At 47.6% G+C, this 15,764-nt stretch overlaps 10 non-coding genes and 1 pseudogene across 10 annotated transcripts; all 11 read right to left on the bottom strand.

Annotated features, from left to right (window-relative positions):
• Window positions 1-712: 712 nt before the first annotated feature.
• On the bottom strand, window positions 713-903 carry LOC142720573 (U2 spliceosomal RNA). The gene has a single exon (XR_012873350.1). It is a non-coding gene; the product is annotated as a U2 spliceosomal RNA (small nuclear RNA).
• A 1,296-nt stretch (window positions 904-2,199) lies between these two features.
• LOC142720572 (U2 spliceosomal RNA) lies at window positions 2,200-2,390 on the bottom strand. Its single transcript, XR_012873349.1, has one exon. It is a non-coding gene; the product is annotated as a U2 spliceosomal RNA (small nuclear RNA).
• Window positions 2,391-3,679: 1,289 nt separating this feature from the next.
• Window positions 3,680-3,870, bottom strand: LOC142720570 (U2 spliceosomal RNA). Its single transcript, XR_012873348.1, has one exon. It is a non-coding gene; the product is annotated as a U2 spliceosomal RNA (small nuclear RNA).
• A 1,272-nt stretch (window positions 3,871-5,142) lies between these two features.
• LOC142720569 (U2 spliceosomal RNA) lies at window positions 5,143-5,333 on the bottom strand. The gene has a single exon (XR_012873347.1). It is a non-coding gene; the product is annotated as a U2 spliceosomal RNA (small nuclear RNA).
• A 1,288-nt stretch (window positions 5,334-6,621) lies between these two features.
• LOC142720568 (U2 spliceosomal RNA) lies at window positions 6,622-6,812 on the bottom strand. The gene has a single exon (XR_012873346.1). It is a non-coding gene; the product is annotated as a U2 spliceosomal RNA (small nuclear RNA).
• A 1,288-nt stretch (window positions 6,813-8,100) lies between these two features.
• Window positions 8,101-8,291, bottom strand: LOC142720567 (U2 spliceosomal RNA). Its single transcript, XR_012873345.1, has one exon. It is a non-coding gene; the product is annotated as a U2 spliceosomal RNA (small nuclear RNA).
• Window positions 8,292-9,584: 1,293 nt separating this feature from the next.
• Window positions 9,585-9,775, bottom strand: LOC142720658 (U2 spliceosomal RNA). The gene has a single exon (XR_012873435.1). It is a non-coding gene; the product is annotated as a U2 spliceosomal RNA (small nuclear RNA).
• Window positions 9,776-11,063: 1,288 nt separating this feature from the next.
• On the bottom strand, window positions 11,064-11,254 carry LOC142720566 (U2 spliceosomal RNA). Its single transcript, XR_012873344.1, has one exon. It is a non-coding gene; the product is annotated as a U2 spliceosomal RNA (small nuclear RNA).
• A 1,284-nt stretch (window positions 11,255-12,538) lies between these two features.
• LOC142720565 (U2 spliceosomal RNA) lies at window positions 12,539-12,729 on the bottom strand. Its single transcript, XR_012873342.1, has one exon. It is a non-coding gene; the product is annotated as a U2 spliceosomal RNA (small nuclear RNA).
• A 1,284-nt stretch (window positions 12,730-14,013) lies between these two features.
• LOC142720564 (U2 spliceosomal RNA) lies at window positions 14,014-14,204 on the bottom strand. Its single transcript, XR_012873341.1, has one exon. It is a non-coding gene; the product is annotated as a U2 spliceosomal RNA (small nuclear RNA).
• A 1,296-nt stretch (window positions 14,205-15,500) lies between these two features.
• Window positions 15,501-15,651, bottom strand: LOC142720675 (U2 spliceosomal RNA; annotated as a pseudogene).
• Between the last annotated feature and the right edge of the window lie 113 nt (window positions 15,652-15,764).

Below are 15,764 nucleotides of genomic sequence, written 5' to 3'. Positions count from 1 at the left end.
TTTTTGCACAGCTAGTTGCCTCCAGGAGGCCACAAGAGGGAGACAAGGGACTGCAAAATGGAAAATAGGCATCCACCAACTTTACAGACAACTTCTCCTTGCTCCTACAACCTCCATCCTTGCACAGTTTGTTATTCTTCTAGGTAACATAGTAACAAATCCAAATTGCTGCTCTCTTTGTAGGCAAGCAAGGCTTTGTTGCAACTGCAATTCTTACTTCTTCTTGAAATGTAGGGACGACAGTACATTCCATCACATCCATCTAGTGTACACAGGTAGGTCCATTGTGGCGGGCAGGCGAGCGGGCGGGCTGCTTTATTGGCTGTTTGCTGTTCCCCTACTCCACTCCACTATTTGACTGTTGTGCTGCATCAATCAATCAATCAATCAATCAATCAATCAATCAATCAATCAGTGGCTGGCTCAGGTGCAGCTCTTTAACTTACCTAAAAGGGAGGGCGGAGAGAAGACAAGGAAGGTGAATGAGGTGTTCCAATGTGAAATGCCGGAAACACAGAAACACAGACGACACACAACAAGAGGTGGCAATCTATTCATTAATTGCATTTAATCAATGAGCTCATTATCACTCATGCATTGTCCAACAGGTGTTGAAATAATGGGATTAAAAGGGGAGATCCCTTCAGAAAGACAGAAACAATAGCAAAGACAAAAAACACTTTTGGAATCTGCTTTTAGTCAACACATAAGGAAAGGGTGCACCGGTCCTGGAAATACTGCAATACCAGGTCAATGCGTGGAGTGGACAGAGCAAGCTCTATTTCCATCTCCCTGTTCTAAAAATCCATTTAATATATGGTCCCCAGATAGGGGACGTATCAGATATTAAACTGATAAGAACAGATACTACACTTGATCTTAGCCAAAAGGCCGAGAAGCGATAACCCGAACGGGCCGCGCGTTGCCCGAGCCTGCCCGATACTGCTGTTCAGCCCTTGCAGCGATTCAGCCTACTTCTAGGCAATTCCATGGGGCCCTGCAGGCTCACACACTCACAGCTACACGGGAGGTGAATAAAGGCCGGAGAGGAAGCCAGACAGGATTTGCTTCTTTTGCTTGCACCACAATGCAGTGCTGAAAGAGGAGGAATCTACATAAAAACGCCTTCCTGGCAACGCCCAAATGCCCTGCTGCCATGCAGATAAACACTGGCAGCGGCAGCAAGTGCATGCCCACAGCCACCCCTTGTTCCTTCACACCTTGTATCAGCTGTAATCCAGTCCAGTCCAGTGCTGCCTGCTGAGCAGCACTGACCAACACTGCCTGGGCCCAGGCTTTTATCTCTGAGGCCCCATTATGATGTCAGAAAGCTGGCTCTGGAATCCTGAGGGCTCCACTATGACACGTGCAAAGTTCCGTCTGAACTTTATATAAGACGGTGAGGCTCAGTCAGTCACTCAGTGTTGCCTGAGAGGGCAACACTGCAACAGCCGGCCGCCAGGCTGTCTTTTTTTTGCACAGCTAGTTGCCTCCAGGAGGCCACAAGAGGGAGACAAGGGACTGCAAAATGGAAAATAGGCATCCACCAACTTTACAGACAACTTCCCCTTGCTCCTACAACCTCCATCCTTGCACAGTTTGTTATTCTTCTAGGTAACATAGTAACAAATCCAAATTGCTGCTCTCTTTGTAGGCAAGCAAGGCTTTGTTGCAACTGCAATTCTTACTTCTTCTTGAAATGTAGGGACGACAGTACATTCCATCACATCCATCTAGTGTACACAGGTAGGTCCATTGTGGCGGGCAGGCGAGCGGGCGGGCTGCTTTATTGGCTGTTTGCTGTTCCCCTACTCCACTCCACTATTTGACTGTTGTGCTGCATCAATCAATCAATCAATCAATCAATCAATCAATCAATCAATCAATCAATCAATCAATCAGTGGCTGGCTCAGGTGCAGCTCTTTAACTTACCTAAAAGGGAGGGCGGAGAGAAGACAAGGAAGGTGAATGAGGTGTTCCAATGTGAAATGCCGGAAACACAGAAACACAGACGACACACAACAAGAGGTGGCAATCTAGTCATTAATTGCATTTAATCAATGAGCTCATTATCACTCATGCATTGTCCAACAGGTGTTGAAATAATGGGATTAAAAGGGGAGATCCCTTCAGAAAGACAGAAACAATAGCAAAGACAAAAAACACTTTTGGAATCTGCTTTTAGTCAACACATAAGGAAAGGGTGCACCGGTCCTGGAAATACTGCAATACCAGGTCAATGCGTGGAGTGGACAGAGCAAGCTCTATTTCCATCTCCCTGTTCTAAAAATCCATTTAATATATGGTCCCCAGATAGGGGACGTATCAGATATTAAACTGATAAGAACAGATACTACACTTGATCTTAGCCAAAAGGCCGAGAAGCGATAACCCGAACGGGCCGCGCGTTGCCCGAGCCTGCCCGATACTGCTGTTCAGCCCTTGCAGCGATTCAGCCTACTTCTAGGCAATTCCATGGGGCCCTGCAGGCTCACACACTCACAGCTACACGGGAGGTGAATAAAGGCCGGAGAGGAAGCCAGACAGGATTTGCTTCTTTTTGCTTGCACCACAATGCAGTGCTGAAAGAGGAGGAATCTACATAAAAACGCCTTCCTGGCAACGCCCAAATGCCCTGCTGCCATGCAGATAAACACTGGCAGCGGCAGCAAGTGCATGCCCACAGCCAGCCCTTGTTCCTTCACACCTTGTATCAGCTGTAATCCAGTCCAGTCCAGTGCTGCCTGCTGAGCAGCACTGACCAACACTGCCTGGGCCCAGGCTTTTATCTCTGAGGCCCCATTATGATGTCAGAAAGCTGGCTCTGGAATCCTGAGGGCTCCACTATGACACGTGCAAAGTTCCGTCTGAACTTTATATAAGACGGTGAGGCTCAGTCAGTCACTCAGTGTTGCCTGAGAGGGCAACACTGCAACAGCCGGCCGCCAGGCTGTCTTTTTTTTGCACAGCTAGTTGCCTCCAGGAGGCCACAAGAGGGAGACAAGGGACTGCAAAATGGAAAATAGGCATCCACCAACTTTACAGACAACTTCTCCTTGCTCCTACAACCTCCATCCTTGCACAGTTTGTTATTCTTCTAGGTAACATAGTAACAAATCCAAATTGCTGCTCTCTTTGTAGGCAAGCAAGGCTTTGTTGCAACTGCAATTCTTACTTCTTCTTGAAATGTAGGGACGACAGTACATTCCATCACATCCATCTAGTGTACACAGGTAGGTCCATTGTGGCGGGCAGGCGAGCGGGCGGGCTGCTTTATTGGCTGTTTGCTGTTCCCCTACTCCACTCCACTATTTGACTGTTGTGCTGCATCAATCAATCAATCAATCAATCAATCAATCAATCAATCAATCAATCAATCAGTGGCTGGCTCAGGTGCAGCTCTTTAACTTACCTAAAAGGGAGGGCGGAGAGAAGACAAGGAAGGTGAATGAGGTGTTCCAATGTGAAATGCCGGAAACACAGAAACACAGACGACACACAACAAGAGGTGGCAATCTATTCATTAATTGCATTTAATCAATGAGCTCATTATCACTCATGCATTGTCCAACAGGTGTTGAAATAATGGGATTAAAAGGGGAGATCCCTTCAGAAAGACAGAAACAATAGCAAAGACAAAAAACACTTTTGGAATCTGCTTTTAGTCAACACATAAGGAAAGGGTGCACCGGTCCTGGAAATACTGCAATACCAGGTCAATGCGTGGAGTGGACAGAGCAAGCTCTATTTCCATCTCCCTGTTCTAAAAATCCATTTAATATATGGTCCCCAGATAGGGGACGTATCAGATATTAAACTGATAAGAACAGATACTACACTTGATCTTAGCCAAAAGGCCGAGAAGCGATAACCCGAACGGGCCGCGCGTTGCCCGAGCCTGCCCGATACTGCTGTTCAGCCCTTGCAGCGATTCAGCCTACTTCTAGGCAATTCCATGGGGCCCTGCAGGCTCACACACTCACAGCTACACGGGAGGTGAATAAAGGCCGGAGAGGAAGCCAGACAGGATTTGCTTCTTTTGCTTGCACCACAATGCAGTGCTGAAAGAGGAGGAATCTACATAAAAACGCCTTCCTGGCAACGCCCAAATGCCCTGCTGCCATGCAGATAAACACTGGCAGCGGCAGCAAGTGCATGCCCACAGCCACCCCTTGTTCCTTCACACCTTGTATCAGCTGTAATCCAGTCCAGTCCAGTGCTGCCTGCTGAGCAGCACTGACCAACACTGCCTGGGCCCAGGCTTTTATCTCTGAGGCCCCATTATGATGTCAGAAAGCTGGCTCTGGAATCCTGAGGGCTCCACTATGACACGTGCAAAGTTCCGTCTGAACTTTATATAAGACGGTGAGGCTCAGTCAGTCACTCAGTGTTGCCTGAGAGGGCAACACTGCAACAGCCGGCCGCCAGGCTGTCTTTTTTTTGCACAGCTAGTTGCCTCCAGGAGGCCACAAGAGGGAGACAAGGGACTGCAAAATGGAAAATAGGCATCCACCAACTTTACAGACAACTTCTCCTTGCTCCTACAACCTCCATCCTTGCACAGTTTGTTATTCTTCTAGGTAACATAGTAACAAATCCAAATTGCTGCTCTCTTTGTAGGCAAGCAAGGCTTTGTTGCAACTGCAATTCTTACTTCTTCTTGAAATGTAGGGACGACAGTACATTCCATCACATCCATCTAGTGTACACAGGTAGGTCCATTGTGGCGGGCAGGCGAGCGGGCGGGCTGCTTTATTGGCTGTTTGCTGTTCCCCTACTCCACTCCACTATTTGACTGTTGTGCTGCATCAATCAATCAATCAATCAATCAATCAATCAATCAGTGGCTGGCTCAGGTGCAGCTCTTTAACTTACCTAAAAGGGAGGGCGGAGAGAAGACAAGGAAGGTGAATGAGGTGTTCCAATGTGAAATGCCGGAAACACAGAAACACAGACGACACACAACAAGAGGTGGCAATCTATTCATTAATTGCATTTAATCAATGAGCTCATTATCACTCATGCATTGTCCAACAGGTGTTGAAATAATGGGATTAAAAGGGGAGATCCCTTCAGAAAGACAGAAACAATAGCAAAGACAAAAAACACTTTTGGAATCTGCTTTTAGTCAACACATAAGGAAAGGGTGCACCGGTCCTGGAAATACTGCAATACCAGGTCAATGCGTGGAGTGGACAGAGCAAGCTCTATTTCCATCTCCCTGTTCTAAAAATCCATTTAATATATGGTCCCCAGATAGGGGACGTATCAGATATTAAACTGATAAGAACAGATACTACACTTGATCTTAGCCAAAAGGCCGAGAAGCGATAACCCGAACGGGCCGCGCGTTGCCCGAGCCTGTCCGATACTGCTGTTCAGCCCTTGCAGCGATTCAGCCTACTTCTAGGCAATTCCATGGGGCCCTGCAGGCTCACACACTCACAGCTACACGGGAGGTGAATAAAGGCCGGAGAGGAAGCCAGACAGGATTTGCTTCTTTTGCTTGCACCACAATGCAGTGCTGAAAGAGGAGGAATCTACATAAAAACGCCTTCCTGGCAACGCCCAAATGCCCTGCTGCCATGCAGATAAACACTGGCAGCGGCAGCAAGTGCATGCCCACAGCCACCCTTTGTTCCTTCACACCTTGTATCAGCTGTAATCCAGTCCAGTCCAGTGCTGCCTGCTGAGCAGCACTGACCAACACTGCCTGGGCCCAGGCTTTTATCTCTGAGGCCCCATTATGATGTCAGAAAGCTGGCTCTGGAATCCTGAGGGCTCCACTATGACACGTTCAAAGTTCCGTCTGAACTTTATATAAGACGGTGAGGCTCAGTCAGTCACTCAGTGTTGCCTGAGAGGGCAACACTGCAACAGCCGGCCGCCAGGCTGTCTTTTTTTTGCACAGCTAGTTGCCTCCAGGAGGCCACAAGAGGGAGACAAGGGACTGCAAAATGGAAAATAGGCATCCACCAACTTTACAGACAACTTCTCCTTGCTCCTACAACCTCCATCCTTGCACAGTTTGTTATTCTTCTAGGTAACATAGTAACAAATCCAAATTGCTGCTCTCTTTGTAGGCAAGCAAGGCTTTGTTGCAACTGCAATTCTTGCTTCTTCTTGAAATGTAGGGACGACAGTACATTCCATCACATCCATCTAGTGTACACAGGTAGGTCCATTGTGGCGGGCAGGCGAGCGGGCGGGCTGCTTTATTGGCTGTTTGCTGTTCCCCTACTCCACTCCACTATTTGACTGTTGTGCTGCATCAATCAATCAATCAATCAATCAATCAATCAATCAATCAATCAATCAATCAGTGGCTGGCTCAGGTGCAGCTCTTTAACTTACCTAAAAGGGAGGGCGGAGAGAAGACAAGGAAGGTGAATCAGGTGTTCCAATGTGAAATGCCGGAAACACAGAAACACAGACGACACACAACAAGAGGTGGCAATCTATTCATTAATTGCATTTAATCAATGAGCTCATTATCACTCATGCATTGTCCAACAGGTGTTGAAATAATGGGATTAAAAGGGGAGATCCCTTCAGAAAGACAGAAACAACAGCAAAGACAAAAAACACTTTTGGAATCTGCTTTTAGTCAACACATAAGGAAAGGGTGCACCGGTCCTGGAAATACTGCAATACCAGGTCAATGCGTGGAGTGGACAGAGCAAGCTCTATTTCCATCTCCCTGTTCTAAAAATCCATTTAATATATGGTCCCCAGATAGGGGACGTATCAGATATTAAACTGATAAGAACAGATACTACACTTGATCTTAGCCAAAAGGCCGAGAAGCGATAACCCGAACGGGCCGCGCGTTGCCCGAGCCTGCCCGATACTGCTGTTCAGCCCTTGCAGCGATTCAGCCTACTTCTAGGCAATTCCATGGGGCCCTGCAGGCTCACACACTCACAGCTACACGGGAGGTGAATAAAGGCCGGAGAGGAAGCCAGACAGGATTTGCTTCTTTTGCTTGCACCACAATGCAGTGCTGAAAGAGGAGGAATCTACATAAAAACGCCTTCCTGGCAACGCCCAAATGCCCTGCTGCCATGCAGATAAACACTGGCAGCGGCAGCAAGTGCATGCCCACAGCCACCCCTTGTTCCTTCACACCTTGTATCAGCTGTAATCCAGTCCAGTCCAGTGCTGCCTGCTGAGCAGCACTGACCAACACTGCCTGGGCCCAGGCTTTTATCTCTGAGGCCCCATTATGATGTCAGAAAGCTGGCTCTGGAATCCTGAGGGCTCCACTATGACACGTGCAAAGTTCCGTCTGAACTTTATATAAGACGGTGAGGCTCAGTCAGTCACTCAGTGTTGCCTGAGAGGGCAACACTGCAACAGCCGGCCGCCAGGCTGTCTTTTTTTTGCACAGCTAGTTGCCTCCAGGAGGCCACAAGAGGGAGACAAGGGACTGCAAAATGGAAAATAGGCATCCACCAACTTTACAGACAACTTCTCCTTGCTCCTACAACCTCCATCCTTGCACAGTTTGTTATTCTTCTAGGTAACATAGTAACAAATCCAAATTGCTGCTCTCTTTGTAGGCAAGCAAGGCTTTGTTGCAACTGCAATTCTTACTTCTTCTTGAAATGTAGGGACGACAGTACATTCCATCACATCCATCTAGTGTACACAGGTAGGTCCATTGTGGCGGGCAGGCGAGCGGGCGGGCTGCTTTATTGGCTGTTTGCTGTTCCCCTACTCCACTCCACTATTTGACTGTTGTGCTGCATCAATCAATCAATCAATCAATCAATCAATCAATCAATCAATCAATCAATCAGTGGCTGGCTCAGGTGCAGCTCTTTAACTTACCTAAAAGGGAGGGCGGAGAGAAGACAAGGAAGGTGAATGAGGTGTTCCAATGTGAAATGCCGGAAACACAGAAACACAGACGACACACAACAAGAGGTGGCAATCTATTCATTAATTGCATTTAATCAATGAGCTCATTATCACTCATGCATTGTCCAACAGGTGTTGAAATAATGGGATTAAAAGGGGAGATCCCTTCAGAAAGACAGAAACAATAGCAAAGACAAAAAACACTTTTGGAATCTGCTTTTAGTCAACACATAAGGAAAGGGTGCACCGGTCCTGGAAATACTGCAATACCAGGTCAATGCGTGGAGTGGACAGAGCAAGCTCTATTTCCATCTCCCTGTTCTAAAAATCCATTTAATATATGGTCCCCAGATAGGGGACGTATCAGATATTAAACTGATAAGAACAGATACTACACTTGATCTTAGCCAAAAGGCCGAGAAGCGATAACCCGAACGGGCCGCGCGTTGCCCGAGCCTGCCCGATACTGCTGTTCAGCCCTTGCAGCGATTCAGCCTACTTCTAGGCAATTCCATGGGGCCCTGCAGGCTCACACACTCACAGCTACACGGGAGGTGAATAAAGGCCGGAGAGGAAGCCAGACAGGATTTGCTTCTTTTGCTTGCACCACAATGCAGTGCTGAAAGAGGAGGAATCTACATAAAAACGCCTTCCTGGCAACGCCCAAATGCCCTGCTGCCATGCAGATAAACACTGGCAGCGGCAGCAAGTGCATGCCCACAGCCACCCCTTGTTCCTTCACACCTTGTATCAGCTGTAATCCAGTCCAGTCCAGTGCTGCCTGCTGAGCAGCACTGACCAACACTGCCTGGGCCCAGGCTTTTATCTCTGAGGCCCCATTATGATGTCAGAAAGCTGGCTCTGGAATCCTGAGGGCTCCACTATGACACGTGCAAAGTTCCGTCTGAACTTTATATAAGACGGTGAGGCTCAGTCAGTCACTCAGTGTTGCCTGAGAGGGCAACACTGCAACAGCCGGCCGCCAGGCTGTCTTTTTTTTGCACAGCTAGTTGCCTCCAGGAGGCCACAAGAGGGAGACAAGGGACTGCAAAATGGAAAATAGGCATCCACCAACTTTACAGACAACTTCTCCTTGCTCCTACAACCTCCATCCTTGCACAGTTTGTTATTCTTCTAGGTAACATAGTAACAAATCCAAATTGCTGCTCTCTTTGTAGGCAAGCAAGGCTTTGTTGCAACTGCAATTCTTACTTCTTCTTGAAATGTAGGGACGACAGTACATTCCATCACATCCATCTAGTGTACACAGGTAGGTCCATTGTGGCGGGCAGGCGAGCGGGCGGGCTGCTTTATTGGCTGTTTGCTGTTCCCCTACTCCACTCCACTATTTGACTGTTGTGCTGCATCAATCAATCAATCAATCAATCAATCAATCAATCAATCAATCAATCAATCAATCAGTGGCTGGCTCAGGTGCAGCTCTTTAACTTACCTAAAAGGGAGGGCGGAGAGAAGACAAGGAAGGTGAATGAGGTGTTCCAATGTAAAAATGCCGGAAACACAGAAACACAGACGACACACAACAAGAGGTGGCAATCTATTCATTAATTGCATTTAATCAATGAGCTCATTATCACTCATGCATTGTCCAACAGGTGTTGAAATAATGGGATTAAAAGGGGAGATCCCTTCAGAAAGACAGAAACAATAGCAAAGACAAAAAACACTTTTGGAATCTGCTTTTAGTCAACACATAAGGAAAGGGTGCACCGGTCCTGGAAATACTGCAATACCAGGTCAATGCGTGGAGTGGACAGAGCAAGCTCTATTTCCATCTCCCTGTTCTAAAAATCCATTTAATATATGGTCCCCAGATAGGGGACGTATCAGATATTAAACTGATAAGAACAGATACTACACTTGATCTTAGCCAAAAGGCAGAGAAGCGATAACCCGAACGGGCCGCGCGTTGCCCGAGCCTGCCCGATACTGCTGTTCAGCCCTTGCAGCGATTCAGCCTACTTCTAGGCAATTCCATGGGGCCCTGCAGGCTCACACACTCACAGCTACACGGGAGGTGAATAAAGGCCGGAGAGGAAGCCAGACAGGATTTGCTTCTTTTGCTTGCACCACAATGCAGTGCTGAAAGAGGAGGAATCTACATAAAAACGCCTTCCTGGCAACGCCCAAATGCCCTGCTGCCATGCAGATAAACACTGGCAGCGGCAGCAAGTGCATGCCCACAGCCACCCCTTGTTCCTTCACACCTTGTATCAGCTGTAATCCAGTCCAGTCCAGTGCTGCCTGCTGAGCAGCACTGACCAACACTGCCTGGGCCCAGGCTTTTATCTCTGAGGCCCCATTATGATGTCAGAAAGCTGGCTCTGGAATCCTGAGGGCTCCACTATGACACGTGCAAAGTTCCGTCTGAACTTTATATAAGACGGTGAGGCTCAGTCAGTCACTCAGTGTTGCCTGAGAGGGCAACACTGCAACAGCCGGCCGCCAGGCTGTCTTTTTTTTGCACAGCTAGTTGCCTCCAGGAGGCCACAAGAGGGAGACAAGGGACTGCAAAATGGAAAATAGGCATCCACCAACTTTACAGACAACTTCTCCTTGCTCCTACAACCTCCATCCTTGCACAGTTTGTTATTCTTCTAGGTAACATAGTAACAAATCCAAATTGCTGCTCTCTTTGTAGGCAAGCAAGGCTTTGTTGCAACTGCAATTCTTACTTCTTCTTGAAATGTAGGGACGACAGTACATTCCATCACATCCATCTAGTGTACACAGGTAGGTCCATTGTGGCGGGCAGGCGAGCGGGCTGCTTTATTGGCTGTTTGCTGTTCCCCTACTCCACTCCACTATTTGACTGTTGTGCTGCATCAATCAATCAATCAATCAATCAATCAATCAATCAATCAATCAATCAATCAATCAGTGGCTGGCTCAGGTGCAGCTCTTTAACTTACCTAAAAGGGAGGGCGGAGAGAAGACAAGGAAGGTGAATGAGGTGTTCCAATGTGAAATGCCGGAAACACAGAAACACAGACGACACACAACAAGAGGTGGCAATCTATTCATTAATTGCATTTAATCAATGAGCTCATTATCACTCATGCATTGTCCAACAGGTGTTGAAATAATGGGATTAAAAGGGGAGATCCCTTCAGAAAGACAGAAACAATAGCAAAGACAAAAAACACTTTTGGAATCTGCTTTTAGTCAACACATAAGGAAAGGGTGCACCGGTCCTGGAAATACTGCAATACCAGGTCAATGCGTGGAGTGGACAGAGCAAGCTCTATTTCCATCTCCCTGTTCTAAAAATCCATTTAATATATGGTCCCCAGATAGGGGACGTATCAGATATTAAACTGATAAGAACAGATACTACACTTGATCTTAGCCAAAAGGCCGAGAAGCGATAACCCGAACGGGCCGCGCGTTGCCCGAGCCTGCCCGATACTGCTGTTCAGCCCTTGCAGCGATTCAGCCTACTTCTAGGCAATTCCATGGGGCCCTGCAGGCTCACACACTCACAGCTACACGGGAGGTGAATAAAGGCCGGAGAGGAAGCCAGACAGGATTTGCTTCTTTTGCTTGCACCACAATGCAGTGCTGAAAGAGGAGGAATCTACATAAAAACGCCTTCCTGGCAACGCCCAAATGCCCTGCTGCCATGCAGATAAACACTGGCAGCGGCAGCAAGTGCATGCCCACAGCCACCCCTTGTTCCTTCACACCTTGTATCAGCTGTAATCCAGTCCAGTCCAGTGCTGCCTGCTGAGCAGCACTGACCAACACTGCCTGGGCCCAGGCTTTTATCTCTGAGGCCCCATTATGATGTCAGAAAGCTGGCTCTGGAATCCTGAGGGCTCCACTATGACACGTGCAAAGTTCCGTCTGAACTTTATATAAGACGGTGAGGCTCAGTCAGTCACTCAGTGTTGCCTGAGAGGGCAACACTGCAACAGCCGGCCGCCAGGCTGTCTTTTTTTTGCACAGCTAGTTGCCTCCAGGAGGCCACAAGAGGGAGACAAGGGACTGCAAAATGGAAAATAGGCATCCACCAACTTTACAGACAACTTCTCCTTGCTCCTACAACCTCCATCCTTGCACAGTTTGTTATTCTTCTAGGTAACATAGTAACAAATCCAAATTGCTGCTCTCTTTGTAGGCAAGCAAGGCTTTGTTGCAACTGCAATTCTTACTTCTTCTTGAAATGTAGGGACGACAGTACATTCCATCACATCCATCTAGTGTACACAGGTAGGTCCATTGTGGCGGGCAGGCGAGCGGGCGGGCTGCTTTATTGGCTGTTTGCTGTTCCCCTACTCCACTCCACTATTTGACTGTTGTGCTGCATCAATCAATCAATCAATCAATCAATCAATCAATCAATCAATCAATCAGTGGCTGGCTCAGGTGCAGCTCTTTAACTTACCTAAAAGGGAGGGCGGAGAGAAGACAAGGAAGGTGAATGAGGTGTTCCAATGTGAAATGCCGGAAACACAGAAACACAGACGACACACAACAAGAGGTGGCAATCTATTCATTAATTGCATTTAATCAATGAGCTCATTATCACTCATGCATTGTCCAACAGGTGTTGAAATAATGGGATTAAAAGGGGAGATCCCTTCAGAAAGACAGAAACAATAGCAAAGACAAAAAACACTTTTGGAATCTGCTTTTAGTCAACACATAAGGAAAGGGTGCACCGGTCCTGGAAATACTGCAATACCAGGTCAATGCGTGGAGTGGACAGAGCAAGCTCTATTTCCATCTCCCTGTTCTAAAAATCCATTTAATATATGGTCCCCAGATAGGGGACGTATCAGATATTAAACTGATAAGAACAGATACTACACTTGATCTTAGCCAAAAGGCCGAGAAGCGATAACCCGAACGGGCCGCGCGTTGCCCGAGCCTGCCCGATACTGCTGTTCAGCCCTTGCAGCGATTCAGCCTACTTCTAGGCAATTCCATGGGGCCCTGCAGGCTCACACACTCACAGCTACACGGGAGGTGAATAAAGGCCGGAGAGGAAGCCAGACAGGATTTGCTTCTTTTGCTTGCACCACAATGCAGTGCTGAAAGAGGAGGAATCTACATAAAAACGCCTTCCTGGCAACGCCCAAATGCCCTGCTGCCATGCAGATAAACACTGGCAGCGGCAGCAAGTGCATGCCCACAGCCACCCCTTGTTCCTTCACACCTTGTATCAGCTGTAATCCAGTCCAGTCCAGTGCTGCCTGCTGAGCAGCACTGACCAACACTGCCTGGGCCCAGGCTTTTATCTCTGAGGCCCCATTATGATGTCAGAAAGCTGGCTCTGGAATCCTGAGGGCTCCACTATGACACGTGCAAAGTTCCGTCTGAACTTTATATAAGACGGTGAGGCTCAGTCAGTCACTCAGTGTTGCCTGAGAGGGCAACACTGCAACAGCCGGCCGCCAGGCTGTCTTTTTTTTGCACAGCTAGTTGCCTCCAGGAGGCCACAAGAGGGAGACAAGGGACTGCAAAATGGAAAATAGGCATCCACCAACTTTACAGACAACTTCTCCTTGCTCCTACAACCTCCATCCTTGCACAGTTTGTTATTCTTCTAGGTAACATAGTAACAAATCCAAATTGCTGCTCTCTTTGTAGGCAAGCAAGGCTTTGTTGCAACTGCAATTCTTACTTCTTCTTGAAATGTAGGGACGACAGTACATTCCATCACATCCATCTAGTGTACACAGGTAGGTCCATTGTGGCGGGCAGGCGAGCGGGCGGGCTGCTTTATTGGCTGTTTGCTGTTCCCCTACTCCACTCCACTATTTGACTGTTGTGCTGCATCAATCAATCAATCAATCAATCAATCAATCAATCAATCAATCAATCAGTGGCTGGCTCAGGTGCAGCTCTTTAACTTACCTAAAAGGGAGGGCGGAGAGAAGACAAGGAAGGTGAATGAGGTGTTCCAATGTGAAATGCCGGAAACACAGAAACACAGACGACACACAACAAGAGGTGGCAATCTATTCATTAATTGCATTTAATCAATGAGCTCATTATCACTCATGCATTGTCCAACAGGTGTTGAAATAATGGGATTAAAAGGGGAGATCCCTTCAGAAAGACAGAAACAATAGCAAAGACAAAAAACACTTTTGGAATCTGCTTTTAGTCAACACATAAGGAAAGGGTGCACCGGTCCTGGAAATACTGCAATACCAGGTCAATGCGTGGAGTGGACAGAGCAAGCTCTATTTCCATCTCCCTGTTCTAAAAATCCATTTAATATATGGTCCCCAGATAGGGGACGTATCAGATATTAAACTGATAAGAACAGATACTACACTTGATCTTAGCCAAAAGGCCGAGAAGCGATAACCCGAACGGGCCGCGCGTTGCCCGAGCCTGCCCGATACTGCTGTTCAGCCCTTGCAGCGATTCAGCCTACTTCTAGGCAATTCCATGGGGCCCTGCAGGCTCACACACTCACAGCTACACGGGAGGTGAATAAAGGCCGGAGAGGAAGCCAGACAGGATTTGCTTCTTTTGCTTGCACCACAATGCAGTGCTGAAAGAGGAGGAATCTACATAAAAACGCCTTCCTGGCAACGCCCAAATGCCCTGCTGCCATGCAGATAAACACTGGCAGCGGCAGCAAGTGCATGCCCACAGCCACCCCTTGTTCCTTCACACCTTGTATCAGCTGTAATCCAGTCCAGTCCAGTGCTGCCTGCTGAGCAGCACTGACCAACACTGCCTGGGCCCAGGCTTTTATCTCTGAGGCCCCATTATGATTTCAGAAAGCTGGCTCTGGAATCCTGAGGGCTCCACTATGACACGTGCAAAGTTCCGTCTGAACTTTATATAAGACGGTGAGGCTCAGTCAGTCACTCAGTGTTGCCTGAGAGGGCAACACTGCAACAGCCGGCCGCCAGGCTGTCTTTTTTTTGCACAGCTAGTTGCCTCCAGGAGGCCACAAGAGGGAGACAAGGGACTGCAAAATGGAAAATAGGCATCCACCAACTTTACAGACAACTTCTCCTTGCTCCTACAACCTCCATCCTTGCACAGTTTGTTATTCTTCTAGGTAACATAGTAACAAATCCAAATTGCTGCTCTCTTTGTAGGCAAGCAAGGCTTTGTTGCAACTGCAATTCTTACTTCTTCTTGAAATGTAGGGACGACAGTACATTCCATCACATCCATCTAGTGTACACAGGTAGGTCCATTGTGGCGGGCAGGCGAGCGGGCGGGCTGCTTTATTGGCTGTTTGCTGTTCCCCTACTCCACTCCACTATTTGACTGTTGTGCTGCATCAATCAATCAATCAATCAATCAATCAATCAATCAATCAATCAATCAATCAATCAATCAGTGGCTGGCTCAGGTGCAGCTCTTTAACTTACCTAAAAGGGAGGGCGGAGAGAAGACAAGGAAGGTGAATGAGGTGTTCCAATGTGAAATGCCGGAAACACAGAAACACAGACGACACACAACAAGAGGTGGCAATCTATTCATTAATTGCATTTAATCAATGAGCTCATTATCACTCATGCATTGTCCAACAGGTGTTGAAATAATGGGATTAAAAGGGGAGATCCCTTCAGAAAGACAGAAACAATAGCAAAGACAAAAAACACTTTTGGAATCTGCTTTTAGTCAACACATAAGGAAAGGGTGCACCGGTCCTGGAAATACTGCAATACCAGGTCAATGCGTGGAGTGGACAGAGCAAGCTCTATTTCCATCTCCCTGTTCTAAAAATCCATTTAATATATGAACAGATACTACACTTGATCTTAGCCAAAAGGCCGAGAAGCGATAACCCGAACGGGCCGCGCGTTGCCCGAGCCTGCCCGATACTGCTGTTCAGCCCTTGCAGCGATTCAGCCTACTTCTAGGCAATTCCATGGGGCCCTGCAGGCTCACACACTCA

This window comes from Rhinoderma darwinii, unplaced genomic scaffold, assembly GCF_050947455.1.
Source record: "Rhinoderma darwinii isolate aRhiDar2 unplaced genomic scaffold, aRhiDar2.hap1 Scaffold_500, whole genome shotgun sequence".
Taxonomy (NCBI): domain Eukaryota; kingdom Metazoa; phylum Chordata; class Amphibia; order Anura; family Rhinodermatidae; genus Rhinoderma; species Rhinoderma darwinii.
This window is presented reverse-complemented; position numbering and strand designations above follow the sequence as displayed.